The sequence below is a fragment of the Papio anubis genome, chromosome 19 (genome assembly GCF_008728515.1).
Source record: "Papio anubis isolate 15944 chromosome 19, Panubis1.0, whole genome shotgun sequence".
Classification (NCBI taxonomy): Eukaryota; Metazoa; Chordata; class Mammalia; order Primates; family Cercopithecidae; genus Papio; species Papio anubis.
In genome coordinates this window covers 5602972-5626106 of record NC_044994.1, presented here as the reverse complement: position 1 = coordinate 5626106, position 23135 = coordinate 5602972, and the positions used below count along the sequence as shown (strand labels likewise).

General features: G+C 38.2%; 1 protein-coding gene across 6 annotated transcripts in view; it reads left to right on the top strand.

Moving 5' to 3' along the window:
- PTPRM (protein tyrosine phosphatase receptor type M) overlaps positions 1 to 23135 on the top strand; it is an 837547-nt gene that overhangs the window by 141069 nt on the left and 673343 nt on the right. Inside the window, exon 1 of one of the 6 annotated variants that reach the window (XM_017951544.3) lies at positions 15299 to 21462. The exons of the other annotated variants lie outside the window; for them this stretch is intronic. The gene's annotated coding sequence lies outside the window, so the exon portion shown is untranslated. Of the gene's footprint in view, positions 1 to 15298; positions 21463 to 23135 lie in introns of those variants that run through there. 6 annotated transcript variants of the gene reach the window in all.

Genomic DNA, 23135 nt, shown 5'->3' with positions numbered 1-23135 from the left:
ATATATATATATACTATAATATAATATAAAACATACTATGTGTGTGTGTATGTGTGTATATATATATAAAGAGAGAGAGAGAGAATGATTTTTATTTGTTACTTTTAAAAATAGTTCTTTTTGATTCTCTAAAAAGCCTTTCTATATTTTCTTCCAATATTGCTTTGGGTCCAGACCATTTGAGAATGACATGTAGAAGTCATTTGTTAAAGGCATGAGAGTGTTAGAAGTGACAAGAAAGAGGCAATAAAGAGGGTTTTCTGGGTGGGGTCAGTTTTTAATTCCTCATTGAGATTTTACAATAGCTCAAAAGAGATGCCTGTTTCAGGTCAGGTGTGGTGGCTTACATCTGTAGTCTCAGAACTTTGGGAGCCAAGATGGGAGGACCACTTGAGCCTGAGAGTTTGACATCAGCCCGAACAGCATAGGGAGACCCTACTTCTACAAAAAATAAAATAATTAGCCAAGAGTGGTGGTGCACACCTGTAATCACAGCTAATTGGGAGGCTAAGGTAGAAGGATTGCTTGGGCCTGGGAGGTCAGAGCTTCATTGAGCTATGATCATGCCACTGCACTCCAGCCTGGATGACAGAACAAGACCTTGTCTCAAAACAAAACAAAACAAAACAAAAAACCAAAAGTGCCTGTTTCCATTAGAAGATAATTTATAAGGGATTGGAAACCAAGATTCTGGTATGGAGGGATGGACTATCCCAGTGGAACACAATGAAAAGTATACCTTGTTCTTGCCAATAAGAAAGAAAGTTACTTCTACCTGTGTTATGAGATTAGTACTTAAATATACTGTATATATTGAGAATTTTGAGAGTATTAGCGTTGCCTTAGGATTTTTAAAAAACTATGGAAAGAAAGTATCAGTTATTAATCCTTTGAAATTTTAACCTTCCTAGGAGAGAAATTTTTTCTTTTGAGGGTAGCCTTGTAAACATACTTCCAGATTAGGGGATAGGGGTGAGTTAGGGTGTGGACATGAAGCAAATACAAACATTGACATTTAAGGCAGTGATTTTTAAGAATATTGATATTTAGTAACTCTTGATGTCTGGATTTCTTATAGAGATGATGATGGAAGTAGTTTTTAAAACCTGCCTCATGTGTAAGAGAACGTTTAGAAATCTCTTTATAGGAAAATATAAAGCATTATTAATTACTTGAGGTTTTAACCTTTTAACTTTGTATTATAGAAGTCAAAATCATAAAGGGAGAAAAGTATTTTACTAATCGATACAGGATATTTTTCAAAATGAGTTAATGGAAATTTACCTCTGGGTCTTTAAACGAAATATACATTGACATACCGTGTCAGGTATCTAAAAATACTCTGTTTAGAGTCAGAAGCATGGTGACTCATACTTATCATAACAGCACTTTGGGAGGCCGAGGCAGGAGGATCACTTAAGGCTGGAAGTTTGTGATCAAATTGTGCAACATAGTGAAACCCCTTGTCTAAAAAAAAATAATAATAAAAAAATTAGCTGGGTGTAGTGGTGCGTGCGTATCATTCCAGCTACTCAGGAGGTTGAGGTGGGGGGATTGCTTGAGCCCAGGAATTTGAGGCTACGGTGGGCTATGATCATGCAACTGTACTCTATGCTGGGTTACAGAGTGAGACCCTATCTCTAAATAATAAATAATGAATAAATAAAAATCTACTGTCTTGTTCTTTATATGTTCATATTCTTTGTGTTAACTGTAGTTTAGGAGAGAAACAGATAGAGTGGGATTAATACTTGATTGGGAAGCCCCAAACTAGTTCTGGCTCTAACAGTAACTTGGTGTGTGGCTTAGAAGAACACTCAGCCTCGTTGAGTTCAGTTTTTTCTCAATTTTTGGGAGAGGGTTGAATGTATTAGTGGTTCATCTTCAAAGTCCTTGCTACTACAATATTTCATTTCTGTGTGCAGACACAATGATCCCAAAAGTTGACATTCTGTCTATTGACTGTTCCTCATATTCTGTATCCAGAATTACTTTAGCACTAGAACATTGCAGAATATGCTACTCAAAAGTGTTCTTGATTATTTTTACCTAGCTGCTTTATTAGGCTCTTGGATTGGCTTTCAGGAAGCGTTCAGTAAGGTTTTTAAATGAAGTGAATATGTAGATTTTAGAAACATAAATTAAACAGAAGTTCAAGTATATATATTTTTGGTACCATGTCCAACTTTTACAATATCATATTGAGAGCCTTAATTGTAACCAAATAATGTTTTCCAGTCTGTGTTTAACTATACATCAACCCAGTGGATGGTTCATAAAGAGTATAATTGACAGCTAGTAAACTCCTAGCAAAAATGAATCAGCTTTTAACTTCATATTAAATTATCCTTTTCTAAAAGACTGAAAACTATAATCAAGCTCTTTCTGTGTAATTTGCTATAGATTACACTACTTTAAGAGAATAACGTCCTTTGTTAAAAAGGCTTTTTATACTGCTGGCTTGTGGTGTCCCCTCCTCCCACTGAATTAAAGCCTTCAACCTGCTGTTGTATTCCGTGAGCTCCTCACCTGAACATTGTTACAATGAGAGCACAATGAGTGTTGAAACTGGTGTAGATTATTTAAAATGGGCTTACATTAGCTCTCTATTGCTGTTCTTGACCTCCAGGGAGAGAAAAAAAACCACGCTTCTTAGTACAGAAGGGGAATTTTTATCAAATACTCTAAAGCTTAAATTATACTGGTAGAGGCTAGACTCCACAGCTCATTTTTTTTATTTCTTTAGTCCACTTATCAGATGAGCAAATATGAATACTCTGACAGTTATGATGTACCTACAATAGAAACAATAGAAAACAACATAATTATCAATATTTTACATCGAATAATTAGGAGCTTAACATTGCTTATTTAACCATTTATCAAAAATAGTACTGAACTATTACAGAGTGTTGAAAAATGTGTTCAAGTTTGCTCACTTCATGGAATTTATGGAATTATGGTTCAGATGTTTATTATAATTCTGTTATAGATGCTGAAAAGTTCAACACCAATTCCTTACTTTAAAAACACACACTTCTGTGGCTGCTTCTACTTCTATGTTTCACACTACTCCCTAAATCTGTCTGGCTCTAGGTAGGGTTATAGCCTTTTCATCAACACATGGAACATTCTCGAAGATAGGCCATATGATAGACCACAAAACAAGTCTCAATAAATTGAAGAAAATTGAAATCATATCAAGTATCATCTCAGACCACAGTGGAATTTAACTTCAAAAGGAACCCTCAAAACTATACAAATAAATGGAAATTAAGTAATAATTGAATGATCTTTGGGTTAACAATGAACTCAAGATGGAAATTAAAAAATTATTTGAACTCAACAGTAATAGTGACACAACTTATGAAAACTTCTGGGATACAGCAAAAGCAGTGCTAAGAGAAAAGTTCATAGCATTAAATGTCTGCATCAAAAAGTCTGAAAGAACACAAATAGATAACCTATTGTTACACCTCAAGGAACTACAGAAACAAGAACAAACTAAACCTAAACCTAGCAGAAGAAAAGAAAAAACAAAGATCAGAGCAGAACTAAATAAAATTGAAATTAAAAAAATGCAAAAGATAAATGAAACAAAAAGCTGGTTATTTGAAAAGATAACCAAAATTGATGTATCATTAGTGAGATTAACGAAGAAAAGAGAGAAGATGCAAATAAGCTCAATTAGAAATGAAATAGGAGATATGACAGCCGATATCACAGAAATGCAAAAGAGCATTCAAGGCTACTATGAATACATTTATGTGCACAAACTAGAAAATCTAGAGGAGATGGATAAATTCCTGGAAATATACAGTCCTCCTAGATCAAACCAGGAAGAAATAGAAACTCTGAACAGACCAGTAACAAGCAGTGAGAGTAAATCAGTAATAAAAAAATTACCAAGAAAAAATGTCTAAGACCATTCGGATTCACAACTGAATTCTATCAAACATTCAAAGAAAAATTGGTATCAATCCTACTGAAACTTTTCCAAAGATAAAGAGGGAATCCTCCCTAAGTCATTCTATGAAGCCAGTATCACCCTAATACCAAAATCAGGAAAGAACATAACCAAAAAAAGAAAGTCACAGACCAATATCCCTGATGAACACAGATGCAAAAATTCTCAACAAAATACCAGCTATGCAAATCCAACAGCATATCGAAAAGATAATACATCATGATCAAGTTGGTTTCATACCAGGGATGCAGGGATGGCTTAACGTATGCAAGTCAATAAATGTGATACACCACATAAGCAGAATTAAAAACAAAAAGTCATATGATCATCTCAATAGATGTAGAAAGGCATTTGACAAAATCCGGCATCCCTTTATGATAAAACCCTGCATAAAACGGATATAGAAGGGATGTAACTCAAAGTAGTAAAAGCCATCTATGTAAAACCCACAGCCAACATCATACTGAATAGGGAAGAGTGGAAAGCATTCCCCCTGAGAACTGGAACAAGACAGGACGCCCACTTTCACCACTCCTATTCAACACAGTAATGGAGGTCCTAGCCAGAGCAGTTAAAAGAAAAAAATAAAAAGCATCCAAATTGGAAAAGAGGAAGCCAGACTGCCGCTGTTCGCTGATGAAATGATTGTATTCCTAGAAAACTCTGAAGATTCATCCAAAAACTCCTTGATCTGATAAACAAATTCAGTAAAATTTCTGGATACAAAAATCAGCGTACACAAATCAATGGCACTGCTATATACCAACAATGATCAAGCTGAGGATAACATCAAGAACTCAATCCCTTTTACAGCAGCTGCCAAAAAAATAAAATAAATAAAATAAAATAAGTAGGACTATACTTAACAAAGGAGATGATATATCGCTGCAAGGAAAACTGCAAAACACTGCTGGAAGAAATCATAAGTGACACAAACAAACGGAGACACCCATGCTCATGGATGCATAGAACCAATATTGTGAAAATGACCATACTGCTAAAAGCAAGCTACAGATTCAGCTCTGTTCCCATCAAAATACTGATATGGGCGGGAGTCTCTCAAGATGGCCAAACAGGAACAGCTCCAGTCTGCAGCTCCCAGCGAGATCAATGCAGCAGGCGTGAGATTTCTGCATTTCAAACTGGGTAGCCGGCTTATCCCACTGGGACTGGTTAGACAGTGGGTGCAGCCCCTGGAGGGCAAGCAGATGCAGGGTGGGGCGTCGCCTCACCCGGGAAGCTTAAGGGGTTGGGGAACTCCCTCCCCTAGCCAAGGGAAGCCATGAGGGACTGTGCCATGAGGGACGGTGGACTTCAGCCCAGATACTACGCTTTTCTCATGGTCTTCACAACCCACAGACCAGGATATTCCTTTGGGTGCCTACGCCACCAGAGCCCTGGGTTTCAAGCACAAAACTGGGCAGCCATTTGGGCAGACACTGAGCTAGCTGCAGGAGTTTTTTTTTCATACCCCAGTGGTGGCTGGAATGCCAGCGAGACAGAATCATTCGCTCCGCTGGAAAAGGGGCTGAAGCCAGGGAGCCAAGTGGTCCATTTCAGTGGATCCCACTCCACAGAGCTCAGCAAGCTAAGATCTACTGGCTTGAAATTCTTGCTGCCAGCACAGCAGTCTGAAGTTGACCTGGGACACTGGACTTGGTGGGGGGAGCGGCGTCTGCCATTACCGAGGCTTGAGTAGGTGGTTTTCCCCTCACAGTGTATAACAAAGCCTGGGTGAAGTTTCAATGAGGCAGAGCCCTTCACAGCTCTGCAAAGCCACTGTAACCAGACCGCCCCCCTAGATTTCTCGTCTTTGGGCAGGGCATCTCTGAAAAAAAGGCAGCAGCCTCAGTCAGGGGCTTATAGATAAAATCCCCATCTCCCTGGGACACAGCACCTGGGGGAAGGGGTGGCTGTTGGCATAGCTTTAGGAGACAAACATTCCTTCCTGATGGCCCTGAAGAGAGCAGCAGATCTCCTAGGACAGCATTCAAGCTCCGCTAAGGGTCAGACTGCCTCCACAAGTGGATTCCTGACCCCTGTATCTCCTGACTAGGAGATACCTCCCAGCAGGGGCCAGTGGACATCTCATACAGGATAGCTCTGGCTAGCATCTGGCGGGTTCTGCTCTGGGACAAAGCTTCCAGAAAAAGAAACAGGCAGCTATCTTTGCTGTTCTGGAGCCTCTGCTGGTGTTACCCAGGCAAACACGTCTGGAGTGAACGTCCAGCAAACTCCAGCAGACCTGCAGCAGAGGGGCCTGACTGTTAGAAGGAAAACTAACAAACAGAAAGGAAAAGCATCAACATCAAGGAAAAGTATGTCCACTCAGAAACCCCATCTGAAGATCACCAACATGAAATAACAAAGGTAGATAAATCCATGAAGATGGGGGGAAACCAGAGCAAAAAGGCTGAAAATTGCAAAAACCAGAATGCCTCTTCTCATTCAAAGGATCACGACTCCTTACCAGCAAGAAAACAAAACTTGATGGAGAATGAGTTTGACGAATTGACAGAAGTAGGCTTCAAAAGGTAGGTAATAGCAATCTCCTCCAAACTAAAGGATCATGATCTAACCCAATGCGAGGAAGATAAGAACCTTGAAAAAAGGTTAGAGGAATTGCTAAGTAGAATAACTAGAGAAGAACATAAATAACCTGATGGAGCTGAAAAACATGGCATGAGAACTTCATGAAGCATACGCAAGTATCAATAGCCAAATCGATCAAGCGGAAGAAAGGATATCAGAGATTGAAGATCAACTTAATGAAATAAAGCATGAAGACAAGATTAGAGAAAAAAGAATGAAAAGGAATGAACCAAGTTTCCAAGAAATATGGGACTATGTGAAAAGACCAAACCTATGTTTGATTGGTGTACCTGAAAGTGACAAGGAGAATGGAACCAAGTTGGAAAACACACTTCAGGATATTATCCAGGAGAACTTCCCCAACCTAGCAAGACAGGCCAACATTCAAATTCAGTAAATACAGATAACACCACAAAGATATACCTTGAGAAGAGCAGCACCAATACACATAATCATCAGATTCACCAAGATTGAAATGAAGGATAAAATGTTAAGGGAAGCCAGAGAGAAAGGTCACGTTACCCACAAAGGGAACCACATCAGACTAACAGTGGATCTCTCTGCAGAAACCCTACAATCCAGAAGAGGGTAGGGGCCAATAGTCAGCATTCTTAAGAAAAGAATTTTCAACCCAGATTTTCATATCTAGCCAAACTAAGCTTCATAATTGAAGAATAAATAAAATCCTTTACAGACAAGCAAATGCTGAGAGATTTTTGTTACCACTACACCTGCCTTACAAGAGCTCCTGAATGAAGCACTAAACATGGAAAGGAAAAACCAGCACCAGCCACTGCAAATCATACCAAATTGTAAAGACCATCAACACTATGAAGAAACTGCATCAACTAATGGGCAAAATAACCAGCTGGCATCATAATGACAGGATCAAATTCACACATAACAATATCAGCCTTAAATGTAAATAGGTTAAATGCCCCAATTAAAAGACACAGACTGACAAATTGGATAAAGAGTCAAGACCCATCAGTGTGCTGTATTCAGGGGATGCATCTCACATGCAAAGACACACATAGGCTCAAAATAAAGGGATGGAGGAATATTTACCAAGCAAATGGAAAGGAAAAAAAAAAAAGGAGAGGTTGTAATCCTAGTCTCTGATAAAACAGACTTTAAACCCACAAAGATCAAAAGAGATGAAGAAGGGCATTACGTAATGGTAAAGTTATCAATGAAACAAGAAGAGCTAACTATCCTAAATATATGTGCACCCAATACAGGAGCACCCAGATTCATAAAGCAAGTTCATAGAGACCTACAAAGAGACTTAGACTCTCACACAGTAACAGTGGGAGACTTTAACACCCCACTGTCAATATTAGACAGATCAATGAGATGGAAAATTACCAAGGATATTCAGTACTTGAACTCAGCTCTGGACCAAGTGGACCTAATAGACATCTACAGAACTCTCCACCCAAATCAACAGAATACACATTCTTCTCAGCACCACATTGCACTGACTCTAAAATTAACCACATAATTGGAAGTAAAACACTTCTCAGCAAATGCAAAAGAATGGAAATCATAACAGTCTCTCAGACCACAGTGCAATCAAATTAGAACTCAGGATTAAGAAATTCACTCAAAATCACACTACATGGAAACTGAACAACCTCCTCCTGAGTGACTACTGGGTAAATAACGAAATTAAGGCAGAAATAAATAAGTTCATTGAAACCACGAAGAACAAAGACACAACGTACCAGAATCTCTGGCACACAGCTAAAGCAGTATTTAGAGGGAAATTTATAGCACTAAATGCCCACAAGAGAAAGCAGGAAAGATCTAAAATTGACATCCTAACATCACAATTAAAATAACTAGAGAAGCAAGAGCAAATAAATTCAAAAACTAGCAGAAGACAAGAAATAACTAAGATCAGAGCAAAACTGAAGGAGACAGAGACACGAAAAAACTTGAAAAAAATAAATGAATCCAGGAGATGGTTTTTTGAACAGATCAACAAAATAGACCACTAGCCAGACTTAATAAAGAAGAAAAGAGAGAAGAATCAAATAGACACAATAAAAAAAATTATAAAGGGGATATCACCACTGATCCCACAGAAATACAAACTACCATCAGAGAATACTGTAAAAACCTCTACGCAAATAAACTAGAAAATCTAGAAAAAATGGATAAATTCCTGGACACATGCATCCTCCCAAGACTAAACCAGGAAGAAGTTGAATCCTTGAATAGACCAATAACAAGTTCTGAAATTGAGGCAGTAATTAATAGCCTACCAACCAAAAAAAGTCCAGGACCAGATGGACTTACAGCTGAATTCTATGAGAGGTACAAAGACCATTCCTTCTGAAACTATTCCAAACAATAGAAAAAGAGGGAATCCTCTGTAACTCATTTTATGAGGTTGGCATCATCCTGATACCAAAACCTGGCAGAGACACAACAACAAAAAAAGAAAATTTCAGGCCAATATGCCTGATGAACATCAATGCGAAAATCCTCAATAAAATACTGACAGAGCAAATCCAGCAGCACATCAAAAACCTTATCCACCACGACCATGTCGGCTTCATCCCTGGGATGCAAGGCTGGTTCAACATACACAAATCAATAAACGTAATCCATCACATAAAGAGAACCAATAACAAAATCACATGATTATCTCAATAGATCCAGAAAAGGCTTTTGACAAAATTCAACACCCCTTCATGCTAAAAACTCTCAATAAACTAGGTATTGATGGAAAGTATCTCAAAATAATAAGAGGTATTTATGACAAACCCACAGCCAATATCTCACTGAATGGGCAAAAGCTGGAAGCATTCCCTTTGAAAACTGGCGCACGACAAGAATGTCCCCTCTCAACACTCGTATTCAACACATCATTGGAAGTTCTGGCCAGGACAATCAGGCAAGAGAAAGAAATAAAGGATATTCAAATAGGAAGAGAGGAAGTCAAATTGTCCCTGTTTGCAGATGACATGATTGTATATTTAGAGAACCCCATTGTCTCAACCCAGAATCTCCTTAAGCTGATAAGCACCTTCAGCAAAGTCTCAGGATACAAAATCAATGTGCAAAAATCACAAGCATTTCTATACACCAATAATAGACCAACAGAGAGCCAAACTATGAGTGAACTCACATTCACAATTGCTACAAAGAAAATAAAATACCTGGGAATCCACCTTACAAGTGATGTGATGGACCTCTTCAAGGAGAGCTACAAACCACTGCTCAAGGAAATGAGAGAGAACACAAACAACTGGAAAAACATTCCATGCTCATGGATAGGAAGAAGAATCAATATCATGAAAATGGCCATACTGCCCAAAGCAATTTATAGATTCACTGCTATCCCCATCAAGCTACTATTGACCTTCTTCTGAAGTAGTAGAAAAAACTACTTTAAATTTCATATGCAACCAAAAATAGTCTGTACAGCCAAGACAATCCTAAGCAAAAAGAACAAAGCTGGAGGGATCATGCTACCTGACTTCAAACTATACAAGTCTACAGTAACCAAAACAGCATGGTTCTGGTACCAAAACAGATATATAGACCAAAGGAACCAAACAGAGGCCTCAGAAATCACTCCACACATCTACAACCATCTGGTCTTTGACAAACCCAAGAATAAGAAGCAATGGGGAAAGGATTCCCATTTAATAAATGGTGTTGGGAAAACTGCCTAGCCATATGTAGAAAGTCTTTTACAAAAATTAACTCAAGATGGATTAAAGACTTAAATGTAAGACCTAAAACCGTAAAAACCCTAGAGGAAAACCTAGGCAGTGCCATTCAGGACATAGGCATGGGCAGAGACTTCATGAGTAAAACACCAAAAGCACTGGCAACAAAAGCCAACATTGACAAATGGGATCTAATTAAACTAAAGGGCTTCCACACAACAAAAGAAACTATCATCAGAGTGAACAAGCAACCTCCAGAATGGGAGAAAATTTTTGCAGTCTATCCATCTGACAAAAGGCTAATATCCAGAATCTACAAAGTACCTAAACAAATTTACAAGAAAAAAAAACAGCCCCATCAAAAAGTGGACGAAGGATATGAACAGACACTTCTCAAAAGAAGACATTTTTGCAGCCAACAAACATGAAAAAAAAGCTCATCATCAGTGTTCATTAGGAAATGCAAATCAAAACCACAATGTGATATCATCTCACTCCAGGTAGAATGGCCATCATTAAAAAGTCAGGAAATAACAAATGCTGGAGAGAATGTGGAGAAATAGGAATGCTTTTACACTGTTGGTGGGAGTGTAAATTAATTCAACCATTGTGGAAGGCAGTGTGGCAATTCCTAGAAACTTGAAATGCCATTTGACCCAGCAATCCCATTAATGGGTATATACCCAAAGGATTATAAATCATTCTACTATAAAGGCACATGCACACATATGTTTATTGCAGCACTGTTCACAATAGCAAAGACTTGGAACCAACCCAAATGCCTATCAGTGATAGACTGGATAAAGAAAATGTGGCACATATACACCATGGAATACTATGCAGTCATAAAAAAGAATGGGTTCATGTCCTTTGTAGGGACGTGGATGAAGCTGAAAACCATCATTCTCAGCAAACTAACACAGGAAGAGAAAACCAAACACTGCATGTTCTCACTCATAAGTGGGAATTAAACATGCCCAAAAATTGTTTGTTAAATGTTTCCAAAAACAATTATAAACATTTTATATTAAAAAATAAACTGATAGGGACGGGAGCAAAGAAATTCTAGGCAGAAAAGGGAGGGGGTTTCTGGCAAAACTCCACTCTCAAGTTGAAAAGCCTGAAACTATGAGGACTTATATCCCTATTTTCCTGCTTGAATGTTGCCTTTTCCTAAACCACCGATGGCCCCACCCCACCCCATCCTCTGCCTATAAAAACGCAGACTCAGCTGGTAGATGAGATTACAGCTGGATGTTGGAGAGAAGCAGCTTGACTTCAGAGGGACAGCTTGATGGCGTAACTCCGGAGAAGAATCCAGTCAGAGATGGCTGGACTTCAGGGAAAGATTACCTACCTTCCCCATCTGCTTTTTGGCTCTCATTCCTGTGGAGAGCTACTTTCATCAGCAATAAAATCCCCCACAGTTACCATGCTTCAGTTCATTCATGTGATCTCATTTTTCTTGGACACTGGACAAAAGCTCAGGATCCATGAGTGTAGATACAAAAGGCTGTCACACTAGCTCATTGCCTTCACTGGCGGAGGGCAGCTGCCTCATGTGAAAAGGCAAAGGGCTCACTGAGCTGTTAACACTTAAGCCGTCTGTGGTCAGCAGCGTTAAAGGAGCATGGAAGCCTCTGGGGCTTCAGGAGTTGCAGGCAATCCTTCCTGGACACTGCTGTGGGGCTGCATGAAGTTTGCTCCTGCCTGCCCTAAAGCATCCAGCTGGTTCCAGCACCCACTCACCTGTGTGCTCCCTCCTGCAAGGGGTGGAACACAGCGAGTCTGAGTGAGTGGAGTTTGATCCCGCTGTCACTGAAGTGGCTAGCCTGTTCCAGTGCTTGTTCACCCCAGTTCCCGCACCTGTTTGTGCTCTCTCCCATGAGGAGTTGAGAGTGGTGGGCTGAGTAAACAAGGCACCCCTGTTGAGAGTCTCCTAAAGGGGTCAGGGAAATATCCTGCTTCAATACTACCATCATTCTTCAGAGAAGTTAGAAAAAAAAATTAAATTCATATGGAACCAAAAAAGAGCCTGCATAGCCAAAGCAATACTAAGCAAAAAGAACAAATCTGGAGGCATCACATTACCGTGCTTCAAATTATACTACAAGTCTCTAGTTACCAAAACGGCATGGTACTGATATAAAAATGACACATAGAACAATGAAACATTATAGAGAACTCAGAAATAAAGCCAAATACAGCCAACTGAGTTTTGACAAAGCATATAAATACATGAAGTGGGAAAAGGACAACCCTATTCAATAAATGATGCTGGGATAACTGGCAAGCCACATGTAGAAGAATGAAACTGGATCTTCATCTTTCACCTTATTTAAAAATCAATTCAATGTGAATCAAAGACTTAAATCTAAGACCTGAAACCATAAGCATTCTGGAAAATAACACCAGAAAAACTCTTCTGGACATTGGCCTCAGCAAAGAATTTATGACTAACAACTCAAAAGCAAATGCAACAAAAACAAAAATAAACAAATGGGACCTAATTAAACTAAAAAGCTTCACACACAGCAAGAGAAATAATCAGCACAGTAAACAGACAACCCACAGAATGGGAGAAAATATTTGCAAACTATGCATCTGACAAAGGACTAATATCCAGAATCTACAAGGAACTCAAACAAATCAGCCAGAAAGAAATAACTGGGCAAAGGACAAGAATAGACGATTCTTAAAAGAAGATATACAAACAGCAAACAAACATATGAAAAAATGCTCAACCTCACTAATTATCAGAGAAATGCAAATTAAAACCATAATGAGATACAAGAATGGCCATAATTTTAAAAATTAAAAAATAATAGATGTTGGTATGGTTGTGGTGAAAAGGGAATTCTTTTACACTGCTTGTGGGAATGTAAACTAGTACAACCACTATGGAAAACAGTATGGAGATTCTCTAAAGAATTAAAAGTAGAACTACCATTTGATCTGGCAATCCCACTACTGGGTATTTACCCAATGGAAAAGAAGTCATTATATGAAAAGACACTTGCATATGCATGTTTATAGCAGTATAATTTGCAGTTGAAAAAATACGGAACCAATATAAATGCCCATCAACCAATGAGTGGATAAAGAAAATGTGCTATGTATACACTGGGAATACAACTCAGCTATAAAATGGAATGAAATAGTGGTCTTTGCAGCAATTTGGAGGTGGTGGCCGTTATTCTAAGTGAAGTAACTCAGGAATGAAAAATCAAATACCGTATGTTCTAACTTATAAATAGGCGCTATCAAAATGTAAAGGCATGAGATTGATACAATGAACTTTGGGGACGTGGAGGGATGGGTGAGAGAGTGTGGGGGATAAAAGACGACATACTGGGTACAGCATACACTGCTCAGGTGACAAGTGCACCAAAATCTCAGAAATCACCACTGAAGAACTTACCCATGTAACTAAACACCATCTGTTCCCAAAAAACTATTAAATTAAATTTAGAATACAAAAACAATTTTAAAAAACACACTTAATAAAATAGTAATTGTTAAACAATTCATTAGGTGTAGATAAAACATTTAGACTACAGATAAGGTCAGCATAATACTTAATGGTGAAATAAGAGAGGCATTCCTACTAAGTTTCCAAACAAGGCAAGGATCCCACTACGTTCATTGCTGTTTAATATTACATTGGAGATAATAGCCAATGAAATCAAAGAAAGAAAAATAGAGGCTTAAGAATTACACATAAGAAAGTGAAACTACCTCTTTACGGATGATACCTAGAAAATCCAAATAATCAATGAGAAAATGAACACAGTAAAATAATTCAAATAAGATAGCAGAACATAAGATTAACATACAAAAGTCAAAAGCCAGGTGTAGTGGTGTGTATCTGTAGTCCAAGCTACTCGTTAGACTGAGGTAGGAGGATGTCTTGATCGCAAGAGTTTGAGTCTACCCTGGGTGAGATAGCAAGACCCCATCTCTTAAAAAATTAAGGAAACCCTTAAACTTCTCCTGGAGGCCCCACAAGTAGACTTGAACAAATGGATAGTTACAATTTGTTCTTGGATAGGACAACTCATCATCATAAAGCTATCAGCTATCTTCAAATTAATAAATTTAATTCAATACTAATAAAAGTGACAACGTTTTACTTTGAGCTTGATGATTTGATTCTAATATCCACATCGAAAACAAACATACAAAAATATCTAGGAAAACCTAACAGTAGAAGAGTAAGGGGAATTTGCTTTTTCCAGTATCCACACTCTAGAGCCTCTGTAATGAAATAGTGGGTGCTAGCATATGAATTGGTCATCAGAGAAAAAAAGTCGGGAAATAGACCCAAGAACACATGGAAATACACTGTAATAAAAGTGGCTTTTCAAATCAGTGGGAAATGATAGGCTTAAAAAAAAATTAATACACTATGTTTGATTGTGGTAAAATCCATAGTACATAGAATTTGCCATCTTAACTATTTTTTAAAGTATACAGTTCACTAGTGTTTTGCCATATTGTTATACAACCATTCTCCTGAACTCTTCACCTTGCTAACCTGATTCTGTACCCGTTAAATAACTCCCAGCACCTCCCCATCCCCCACCACCGGAAACTATCATTCTACTTTGTCCTTCTCATTTTTACTACTCTAGGTATCCCATATAAGGAGAATCATACAATATTTATCTTTTTGTGACTGGCTTATTTCACTTAGGGTAATGTCCTTAAGGTTCATGCATGTAGCATGTCAGAATTTCCTTCCTTTTTAAGGCTGAATAATGTTCCATTGTATGTGTATGTACCACATTTTTGTCTGTCTATTTATTTATCAGTGGATTCTTGGGTTGCTTCTACTTTTTGGCTATGATTGAATTATTCTGCAATGAACATGGGTATTCAAATTTCTCAGGACCCTGCTTTGAATTCTTTTTGATATATACTCAAATGGAATGCTGGATCATAGAGTAATTCTATTTTAAACTTTTTGTGAAACTTCCATACTGTTTACCACAGAGACTGTACTATTTTACATTCTCACCAATAGTGTAAAAGGGTTCCAGTTTCTCCACATCATCATCAACACTTACTATTTTCTTTCTTTTTTTTTTTGATAGTAGCTATTCCAGTGGGCATAAGGTGATATCTGATTGGGTTTTGATTTGCATTTCCCTAATGATAAATGATGTTGGGCATCTTTTTATAATCTTCTTGGCCATTTGTATACCTTCTTTGGAGAAATGTCTGTTCAAGTCCTTTGGCTATTTTATAATTGGATTTTTTGTTCATGTTGAATTGTAGGACTTCCTCATGTGTTCTGTATATTAACTCTTTATTAGGTACATGATTTGTAAGTATTTTCTCTCATTCTACAGGTTGCCTTTTCACTTTGTTGATTGTGACCTTTGATACAAAGAAGTTTTATATTTTGACATAATCCATTTTATCTATTTTTATTGTTGTTACCAGTGATTTTAGTGTCATAGCCAAGAAATCAACGCCAAATCCAATGTCATGATGAGTGATACAGTTTTAGCTCTTTCATTTGGGTCTTTGATATATTTTGAGTCAATTTTTGATTATGATATAAGGCAAGAGTGAAAATTCATTATTTTTGCATGTGGATATCCAGTTTATTCAGTACCATTTGTTGAAAAGACTGTTCTTTTACCACTGAATGTTTTTGACACCCTTGTCAGAAATTACTCAATCATATATGCCAGCGTTTACTTCTGGGCTCTCTATTCTGTTTCATTACTCTCTCTGTGTTTATGCCAGTACTACTACTACATTGTTTCAGTTTGATTTTATTTTTTAAGAAGTTTCAAGTTTACAGAAATAATTGAATGAAATGTATAGGGTTCCTATATATTCCTTCTCCCCATCAATTTTCCTTTATTCTTAAAATCTTGAATTTGTGTAGTGTATTTGTTGTAATTGCATAGGCAATATTGAGAGATTACTGTTAATGAAGGTCCATAGTTTACATTAGGATTCACTGTTTGTATTGTATATGCTGTAGGTTTTGACAAGTATGTAAGGACGTGTGTCTAGCATTACAGTATCATACAGAAAACAAGTTTTACTGCCCTAAAAATCTTCTATGCTCTGCTCGTTCACCTTTTTGTCCCGCTAATCCCTGGCAACCACTAATCTGCTTTCTGTCTCCATTGTTTTGGCTTTTCCATAATGTCATATTGTTGGAATCATACAGTGTATAGTCTTTTCAGATTGGCTTCTTTCACTGAGCAATAAGCATTTAAGGTTCCTCTTTGTCTTTTGGTGGCTTGATGGCCCATTTCTTTTTATTTGAAAAGACAGACTTTTAATAAGTTGTGTTGGAACACCTAGATAATCATTTGGTAAATATGAAGTAGGACACATACTGTACACCGTACACCATCATGAACTCCAGATGGGTCAGACTTCTAATTGTAGAAAAAAAGAAAAGAATAATCAAGAAAAAAAGTGAAGCCAGATAAATACTAAAATAAAACGTGGGCAAATTCACTTATAAATTGTATATAAAGAAAGCCTTTCTATAACTCAAAACCAAGATGGAATAAAAGAAAAGATTGACAGGTTTGCCAGTAACAACATAAAACCTTTAAAGAAAAAGTTGCATGAAGAAAACTACCATAAGCAAAACCAAAAGACAAATCATAAACTGGGAATAAATATTTGCAACACATATATAAGGGGATAATCTACCTAATATTAAAGGATTCTTAAAAATCAGAGAACACAGGAGAAACTTAAGAGACAAAGGGATAAGACAGGGACAGAGAGTTCACATGAATCGGTATGCAAATGGCTTTTAGACCTATGAGAAGATGTCCAAGTTCACTTATAATAGGAGAAATGCAAATTAAAGTGTCACTATGTAACTAAACTCAAGTCTGAGCCACTTGAAAACCAAAAACTCGAGAGACAAGTTTTGGTGAATGGAAAGTTAGTTTTTTTTTCAAGAAGCCAGCAACTCCGGGAATTCAGTGAACTAGCATTTGAAGACCGCCTTTCTAAATTGTGAATCTAGATCGGGAGTTTTTAAGGGAAATAGGGGAAATGATGATCAAAGCATTCTTGTGAACATGCACAGTATCAGGTGGGCAGTTAATCATTGCTTTTTCTTGGTGAAAGTCTTGTGGCCTCCTACAGGCTATTCTTACCAGGCTGGTCAGCCCATTCCCAGAGCTGCTGGTATTTTCTTTTATCTTTCTTGAACATCCTGTTTTCCTGAAGCTGTATTAGGTGAATAATCTACAGACTCAAGCAAAACAATAATTACATTCAATCAAGCAAGCTTTTTCTGACATGGAGTCAGTACTGTTATGTTTATACTGAGATACCATTAACCTAATAGAACAGAAAAAAGTTAAAATCTTGATGAATTCCATTGGTAAAGATGAGGGCAAAAAGAGCCCGTAAGTACCTGGCTGGTGTGAGTGCCGAGGGTCCTACTCCATGGAGAGAGATTTGGCAATGTCTGCCTCCACTGACTGTCAGCGCCCACCCCTGCCCTCTGTGCTCTGGATCTTTCCATGTTTCAGGGTGAATTTTCCCGCTAGAACCGTGTAAGTTTCCTCTGCCCACCATCTTGTAGGCTGGAATTCACATTCTCTGGGAGAAGCTCTCAACCAGTGGCTCTCCTGTTGCTGTTATTCCTCAGGAGGCATGATTTTGAGGCATGTTCCTTGTGCCACTTGCAGTGTTTCCCTTCGGGATTCTGAGGCCCAGTCCCCTAGGGGCGCGGGCTAGGAGAGCACCCTTTTTGTCTGCCTCTTCCTCCTGTATTACCTCCTTGCCTTCCTATACTCCCTGCATTTCCCTAATAAGCAACTTGCACTCTTTTCCTTGTTACAAGTTCTGCTTCTGAAGCTCCCTTAACAAATATCTTTCGGTGATTGAAATTGAAATTAGTGTTCTGTGCCTCCAGGCCCTGCTCCCAACACCCTCTAAAAGTGACCTGCTCTGAATCCCTAATGATTCGCCATTTCTGGAAACTTCACTCACATATCTTCTATGTACTCTCCAGTAATTTCCTTTTTGTTTTTTTTTTTAAATGTGAGGTGTAAACTCCTGGAGGACAAAAAGTGTGATTCTCAAGGGTCAGGTGTTTGTGTCTTGCATATAGTTGTCACTTAGTACATTTGTTGAATGGATAGTAGTAACACTTTTCTAATTTTTGTCTCAAAATTCTTGTATACACTGGTGTGATATTTATAAAGCTTCTTTCTTATGTGTTTTCTTTTTCATCTGTTATAGACACAAAGACAATCATCATCGTTTCTGTTGTTGAAAAAGTATGACTTTAACCACTGTTTCCTCACTTCTCATTTAAAAATAAAAAATTTACAGCAACATGGACCTAGTAAAACCTGATTTAAACTAGACCAAACCTGCAAGAAAACCTGGCTCTTGACAAGTAGCAACTGTCTTTAAAAGAAGGTGGATTCGTTTAAACCATTAGCACACCTGTAGGTTGCTGGTACCTGGCATTATCCCTACAACACTGGTTTTCCATAAGCTCGATTACTTGACCTTGCCTGAAAAGATTTTTTCAGAATCTAGCTGTGAACCTGTTACTATTGTTTTAACCCCATTGTGGGTACATAAGATGGATACAATTCCCAGTGGTCAGAGGACATACACTGGAATACATTTAGCAGGAAGACTGTAGCAGAGAGATTAGCAGAGATTAAGAAAGTAGTATTAAAGATTTGGTGGCTGTTCCTGGTATATTCATATATTCAAAATAAACTTTAAAATTTATAGGACAGTGGGACTCTGACTCATAATTTTACTTTTAAACTAATTTATAGTAGTGTTGTTCCCTTTACTGAAAAATAAGTGTTGTATTAAAGTGTTCAGGCTCTTTGTCTTTATACACATACTGGTTACATAGACGGGTAGTATTTTCAATTGTATTTGACCCTAGGACTCAACAGATGCAAATGGTTTATTTGCATTCCGTCTATGGCAGCTAGTTCAGAAACTTACTCAACTTCCTCCTGAACTGGCAGCGACAAAGGGTCTTCAGTGGTGACACAGTTCATTCTGGTTATTCACCACATCTAAATGATGGACATCTAAATGATGGACTGTCATATTTATCCTGTCCCTAAATCTCGTTTTCTCATTCTTCTACACATTGATGTTTGGGTCTCCCTATTGAAATTGTGCAGAGTATCATTTTTGGGGGATCCTTTTGTAAGGCAACTTTTTTGAGATACAATCCACACATTGTACAGTTCACTGACTTAATAGATGAGCGTTCCCGTTCTCCGTATTTTTGCCAGTGCTTGTTATTGTCCATATTTTTTGTTATAGCCACCCCAATGGGTATGAGGTGGTGATAGGGACAGGAGGCAGGGAAATTCTGGGCAGAAAAGGGCAGGTCCCTGGTGAAGTCGCTATCCTCAAGCTAAAGAGCCTGGAACTGCAGCCCAAAGTGAGAACTTACATCCCTGTTTTCTGCTCCAATGTTGCCTTTTCCAATACCACCCATGGCCCTGCCCTCACCCCCATCCTGTGCCTGTAAAAACCCCAGAGCTCTGCCAGCAGAGAGGGGAAAAGCAGCTGGACATCCGAGGCTATGGTTGGATATCGGAAAGAAGCAGCTTAACCTCAGGGGGACAGTTTGATGGTGTTGCTTTGGAGAGGATTCTGGCCAGGATGACTGGACTCCATGGGAAGATTACCTTCCCGCTCTGTCCCTTTTTCATCTCCCCTTCCCGCTGACAGCCAGTTTCACCAGGAATAAAATCCCTTGCATTTATCATCTTCAATTCATTCCTGTGACCTCATTCCTCCCGGACACCAGAGAAGAACTTGGGTGCTACAAGTGTGGGTGCAAATGGTTGTCACACTGACCGTCCACTGAGCTGTTAACACTTAAGCCATCCAGAGACAGCAAAGCTAAAAGGGCACTGTTGAACTTCCTCTGGGGCTTCGGGTCACAGGCATTGTCCCCTAAACCCTGCTGCAGGACTGGTACAGATTTCACTCTTGCCAGTTCCCAGAAGCCCTCGCCCCGGCTCCTATACCTGTTCACATGCGCTCCCTCTCCTGCGAGGGTTGGAGCAGTCAGTGAGAGATTCGCCCCTGCCTGCTACCATGCACTCCAGTTGCCGCCTGCGAAGGGGTCCGGGAAATATCCTGCTTCTGTGGTACTTGTGGATTTGAGTTACGTTTCTCTAACGACTAATGATGAACATCTTTTTTTGTTCTTGGTGGTCATTTGCATATCTTCTTTCAAAAACGTTTTCACATCTTTTTAGATCCTTTGCTCATTTTTAATTGGGTCATTTCTTATTGAGTTTTAAGATTTCTTTATAGATTCTGGTTAAAAGTCGCTTATCAGATAATATGATTTGCAAATACATTCTCCTATCCTGTGGGTTGTTGGTAATATCATTTTATATTTAATTTTTAAGCTATTATAGGATTATTAATCTTCTACTTGCATACTTCTGGTACCCAGAAGGTGTTCAATAGAGGCTTATGAATAAATGAATGATGTATCTTTACTTCCCTTCTCAACTACTAACCAAACTAAATATGCCTAGTTCCTCAGTTGAGTCTCATATTTTGCCATCTCTCAATCTCTCAAGAGTGAAAATGACCATTCTTGGGAAGTCTGTTGATATACCATTGTGCCTTATTGCAGAATGGTGTTCCAAATTGGACTGTAATGTGACTTCCCTATTTTGGGTACACTGAGGGTATCAGCTCCTTTGAACTTGATACTGCTTTTCTATTTATTCAACTTAAGATTTCATGACTTTTTAATGCAACTGTTATTATTTTGCAAATCAATGAACTGTTGTTATATGCCATGGAATAATAGATCAAAGTCAGAGAAAGTGCGTAAGTGAAAAATAGAGGATATCAGCCTTGACGGCAGTTCATAGAAAAAGACTTGGGCTTTTTAGTTAACTCATTTTATATAATTCAGTGGTAAGACAAACTTCTATTGTTTTGTTGTTCTTTGAAGTTTCTTGGTGGTTTTATTTTTAATGAAGGACTTCCTGTCAGTTAGAGCTGTGAAATAATGGAATGGGTGATTTGAAAAGTAGTGACTTCCCTGTCACCAACAGTATTTAAGTAGAGGCTGGGTGACTAATAGGGATATTTTAAGAAGGGGCTCTTGAATGGAGGGACCACGACTGAGTAACCCATGAGACCAGCTTCTTTCAGCTCTAATTTTGTTATCTGCCAAGATCCTTAGGAGAAAAGGTCAGTATTTTGTGTACACATGCATTATATTTTCAGTTTATTTTTTCATCAAGCAGATGCCTTTAACCTTGAAAGGCTGCTTTATTTCTTCATTGAATTATTTTGGCTTATATGTTGTCTCTAGTATTAATCATTAATGATTTTAAGTGTATATACTCAGATAAATTTTTGCTTAGTTGTGCATTCCCACTTTTTTTTTGTCATTAAGTTTCACAGCTGTATTTAGTAAAATCTTTTGAGAGACAGCCAAGTAACTGATTTTTTTTGTGGCAAGCCAATGGCATGTCAAATTTGGATTTATGTTGGAAAGCTGTTTTGCAGACATAAAAGTTGAAATAAACAGCCAAATTATCTTTTCTCCCAAATTTGGATGTGGGAAAGTGAATATGTGTTTGGCTTTTATTTCTGGAATAACTTGAGAATGAATAAATAGGTTTTCCTGTGTGCTGTGTTAAACGTTTGCAATTTTGCAGCAAGTCCAAATGTGAGAAATTTAACCCCAAAGAATTATGTTAAGCGTTTGAAAAACGTCTGTTACTTGGGATCATCTCCTGTGTACCAGGCACTAGGCCAGGTGCTTTACAAATGTTATCTCATGTAATCTCCGAAGTAGAACTGTAGTATTATAATCATTTCTGTTGCACTAAAATCAAGGACATCACAGTTTACGGTAATTTGCCCAAGGTCACAAAATCAGTAAGTATGAATTACAAATTTGGGATTAGGACCCAAATCTTCTTGTCTCTGGTCTCCGGCCTGTTCTTTGAAGACTTCCCCAAATTCTTCAAGTTTTACTTATTCTGGGCTGTAATAGGAAATTATAAGTAACATTCAGATATTTGTTATTGAATAATGTGACTTCTGATTCATACTTAACAGTATTTCAGTATATTTAATTCTGGTTTTGTATAATGATTATAAAATCCAGAATAGCAGTGATGCAGGATTTTGACTCCTTAGTTCAGCTAAATCTGGGTTCTTACCTCATGACCAGGAAGAATAAGGCACACGGACACATTGAAGGGTGAGGAGGGTGGAATTTATTAACCGAAAGGAAAGCTCTCAGCAAAGAAAGGGGTCCTGCAAGAAGGTTTCCACCTCACAAATTGAATACCAGGGCCACCATACATGAGCTGAAGAGGCCACGCTCTTCCCCTGTATAAGGTGCAAATTCCTGGTGGCTCCACCCAGTTCCCTCAGTGCACATGTAGGCATGCCCGGGCAAGCCATTGGTAGTATTGGAAAGAGCAACATTCCATTGGTTAAAAGGCATTATTCAGAAAGAATCAACTGGGGCAGGCAAACTGGGGCAGACATTCTCCCTTTGGGTCATGGGCTTCATCTGGGACCAGCAGTCCAGTCTTCCAGCCTTCAGGCTGTTTTAGGCTTGAAGGTGAGGTTTCACCAGGGACCCTTCCCTATCTGCCTAGGCATTTGTCTGCCTCCTGCCTCTATCAGCAGCATTTCTTTACTGTAATTGATAGGAACAGAAATAATTGATCTGTGTCCTAGACTATTTGTAAACTCTACTTCAATGTAAATGTAGTTTTATAATTAAAATGAAGGATCATCAATAATCTAGCTATTACTTGTTTTTTTGAAAATTAATTTTCCTCCAACTTTTTTTTTTTTTTTTTTGAGATGCAGTTTCTCTCCATTGTCAAGGCTTGAGT